This window comes from Bos indicus x Bos taurus, chromosome 5 (genome assembly GCF_003369695.1).
Source record: "Bos indicus x Bos taurus breed Angus x Brahman F1 hybrid chromosome 5, Bos_hybrid_MaternalHap_v2.0, whole genome shotgun sequence".
NCBI lineage: Eukaryota > Metazoa > Chordata > Mammalia > Artiodactyla > Bovidae > Bos > Bos indicus x Bos taurus.
Genome location: NC_040080.1, coordinates 23,542,822 through 23,547,461, shown reverse-complemented (window position 1 = coordinate 23,547,461; position 4,640 = coordinate 23,542,822).

The following is a 4,640-nucleotide window of genomic DNA, read 5'->3' as shown; positions in this document are numbered from 1 at the left end:
AGAAAATTAGAGATACCAAGGGAACATTTCATGCAAAGATGGGCTCAATAAAGGACAGAAATGGTAGGGACATAATAGAAGCAGAAAATATTAAGAAGAGGTGGCAAGAATACACAGAAGAACTGTACAAAAAAAATCTTCACGACCCAGACAATCACAATGGTGTGATCACTCACCTAGAGCCAGACATCCTGGAATGTGAAGTCAAATCGGCCTTAGGAAGCATCAGTATGAACAAAGCTAGTGGAGGTGATGGAATTCCAGTGGAGCTATTTCAAATCTTGAAAGATGAATCTGTGAAAGTGCTGCACTCAATATGCCAGCAAATTTGGAAAACTCAGCAGTGGCCACAGGACTGGAAAAGGTCAGTTTTCATTCCAATCCCAAAGAAAGGCAATGCCAAAGAATGTTCAAACTACCGCACAATTGCACTCATCTCACACACTAGTAAAGTAATGCTCAAAATTCTTCAAGCCAGGCTTCAGCAATACGTGAACCGTGAACTTCCTGATGTTCAAGCTGGTTTTAGAAAAGGCAGAGGAACAAGAGATCAAATTGCCAACATTCGCTGGATCATCTAAAAAGCAAGAGAGTTCCGAAAAAAACACATCTATTTCTGCTTTATTGACTATGCCAAAGCCTTTGACTGTGTGGATCACAATAAACTGAGGAAAATTCTGAAACAGATGGGCATACTAGACCACCTGACCTGCCTCTTGAGAAACCTGTATACAGGTCAGGAAGCAACAGTTAGAACTGGACATGGAACAACAGATTGGTTCCAAATTGGGAAAGGAGCACATCAAGGCTGTATATTGTCACCCTGCTTATTTAACTTATATGCAGAGTACATCATGAGAAATTCTGGGCTGGAAGAAGCACAAGCTGGAATCAAGATTGCCGGGAGAAATATCAATAACCTCAGATACAGAGATGACACCACCCTTATGGCAGAAATTGAAAAGAACCTCTTGACGAAAGTGAAAGAGGAGAGTGAAAAAGTTGGCTTAAAGCTCAGCATTCAGAAAATGAAGATCATGACATCCCATCACTTCATGGCAAATAGATGGGGAAACAGTGGAAACAGTGTCAGACTTTATTTTGGGGGGCTCCAAAATCACTGCAGATGGTGATAGCAGCCATGAAATTAAAAGACGCTTACTCCATGGAAGGAAAGTTATGACCAACCTAGATAGCATATTAAAAAGCAGAGACATTACTTTGCCAACAAAGGTCCATCTAGTCAAGGCTATGGTTTTTCCGGTGGTCATGTATGGATGTGAGAGTTGGACTATAAAGAAAGCTGAGCACCGAAGAATTGATGCTTTTGAACTGTGTTGTTGGAGAAGACTCTTGAGAGTCCCTTGGACTGCAACCAGTCCATCCTAAAGGAGATCAGTCCTGGGTGTTCATTGGAAGGACTGATGTTGAAGCTGAAACTCCAATACTTTGACCACGTGATGCGAAGAGCTGACTCATTTGAAAAGACCCTAATGCTGGGAAAGATTGAGGGCAGAAGGAAAAGGGCATGACAGAGGATGAGATGGTTGGATGGCATCACTGACTCGATGGACATGGGTTTGGGTGGACTCCGGGAGTTAGTGATGGACAGGGAGGCCTGGCATGCTGCGGTTCAAGGGATCGCAAAGAGTCGGACAGGACTGAGTGAATGAACTGAACTGAACTGTGAAATCTAGAAAAATGGTGTATATGATCTTATTTGCAAAACAGAAATAGAGACACAGACACTGAGAACAAATGTGTGGCTACCAAGGGGGCAAGTGGGTTAGGAGATTGGAATTGACATATATACACTGTTTATACTAAATATAAAATACATAACTAAAGAGAACCTACTGTACACCTCAGAGGTCTCTACTCGGTGCTCTGTGGTGACTTAAATGGGAAGGAAATCCAACAAAGAGGGGATACACATATACATAATGCTGATTCACGTCACTGTACGGTAGAAACTAATAGAACATTGTAAAGCAACTGTGTGTGTGCAGTTGTGTCCAACTCTCTGCGACTCCAAGGAGTATAGCCCACCTCTGTCCATGGGATTCTCCTGGAGCGGGTAGCCATTCTCTTCTCCAGGGGATCTTCCTGACCCAGGGATCAAACCAGGGTCTCCTGCATTGTAGGTGGATTCTTTTATTTTATTGTATTGTATTTTATTTGATTTTTAAACTTTACATAATTGTATTAGTTTTGCCAAATATCAAAATGAATCCGCCACAGGTATACATGTGTTCCCCATCCTGAACCCTCCTCCCTCCTCCCTCCCCATACCATCCCTCTGGGTCGTCCCAGTGCACCAGCCCAAAGCATCCAGTATCGTGCATCGAACCTGGACTGGCATCTCATTTCATACATGATATTTTACATGTTTCAATGCCATTCTCCCAAATCTTCCCACCCTCTCCCTCTCCCATAGAGTCCATAAGACTGTTCTATACATCAGTGTCTCTTTTGCTGTCTCGTACACAGTGTTATTGTTACCATCTTTCTAAATTCCATATATATGCGTTATTATACTGTATTGGTGTTTTTCTTTCTGGCTTACTTCACTCTGTATAATAGGCTCCAGTTTCATCCACCTGATTAGAACTGATGCAAATGTTTTCTTTTTAATGGCTGGATTCTTTACCATCTGAGCCACCAGAGAAGCCCTGTAAAGCAACTATACTCTACTAAAAATTAATTTTTTTATTTTTTTATCTTATAGTGATTGATTTATTACTTTTTTAAATATAAATTTATTTATTTTAATTGAAGGCTAATTACTTTACAATACTGTAGTGGTTTTGCCATACATGGATCTACCATGGATGTACATGTGTTCCCCATCCTGAACCCCTCTCCCACCTCCCTCCCCATCCCATCCCTCTGGGTCAACCCAGTGCAGTTGTCTGCATTGATCTTTTAGCTGGCCTTCCAGGAGCTCTGACAAACTTTAAATATAATGAGAGGTAAAGAATGTTAATTAGTATGGAGAAAGAAATTAGTAAAGTCAGTTCAAGCATGCCATGTTGAAGTGAGTTTGACAACTTGGTTTATGGAAGCAAATCTATATTTAAATATTATTGCCAGAATGATTTTAACTTTTTAAAAACAAGATGACCAAATGTCAGCTTCATTTGTGTAATCGATCACACTCATAAACCCAGTGCTATAATTCTCCAACTGATTTTGCAAGGCCTAGTTACCTCAAGAGCTCTTGCAAATTGTGTTCAAATACTCAAAACAGGTTTACTTTTGATTCATCTTCAAAATTATAGATATGTGTGCCCTTTGTAATTATTTTATGAGATCGAGGGAAAGTTGTGAAATCAAACTAAAATAGTAAGATTTCATGATTTCCAAAAGCCTGTCAATTATTGTACCAAGGAATAGGAATCATTCTAATGTTCCTAGGTAAACTGGATTTAAGCTATTGATATGCTAATAAACATGGGGAAATTAAGATTGATTCTAAATCTTGCAGTTGCAGAATAGAACAAGCAGTCCCAAGTTTAAGAACCTCCAGTTTAAAAAATTATATATTTGAAGCCAGTCAGAGTCATGCTACCTACCACTTTCTCCTATATTCAGTGGCAAATTCTGACATGACCAGGGAAGAGTGACTCCCAGGCAGCCATGCCCCCTTGGCGATTGACTCCTATTCATTTCCCATCTCTGCCTCTATCAGATACACTCCTGTTGCAATGAAGGGTCTGGAGGGGCAACAGAGGGGTCCAGGTTTCAAAATCTGACTAAGTCATTTCCATTGAAGATAACAATAATAGTTAAATCATTATTAGACTTATTTTCCAGGCTAGACTTACAAAAGTCATTTTAGCCCATATCATAAGTAAGATCATTTTAAATTATCTCTATGGACCATATGCTGTGAGTTCCAGACAATCAGCTTAGGAAGATAACTTTTGGAACCAACACACATAGGCCTCTAAGTGGCTATCAATAATCAATGCAATTTGATTAATTTAATTTAAAATATGTCAAAGTCTTATTTTCAGCTTTCATTGTGGGGTTTTTCTGTGTGTGCTTTACTCTGTGTAGTGATTTCATCCAAGGCCACCAGGGACTAAAAGATGACCTACTCCACATTGCAAGCACTCATCATATTGGTGTCACCATGAAACTGGGGTGTGCAGCATCAACTCTGCCTTCCACTCTTGATTCCAGGCCTCACTGCACCCAGAAAGCCTCAAAGCTTTCCTTCTGTCATACAGGTACATCCTAGGTTGTGCAATGAATGTGTTCGTGCAAATGTATGTGATACACACCTTTGCAAATTGCTTTATATGTTAAAGACACATTAGTGGAGTTGGCTATTTCAAAGAAAATTAGCAAGTGTCTCATTTCTTAATATCATAAGCCATTCTAATTCAAGATAATAACCTCTAATAGTTTGTGAAGTTCCTTTTTTTTTTTTTTTTTTGCTTAAAAGGCTTAATGAAAGCAAGATGAAAGTATAGTAACATTCAGTTTTCTGAAAGAGTTATTGTATAAATGCCTAATGCATAGGAAGTAGCTTATTATATTGGATAAATGCCAAGTTGTCCAAATCAAACTGATTGACAACTTAATTAGGGGAAAATGTCATACATTTTTAGAAAGAAAACACCCACACAGTA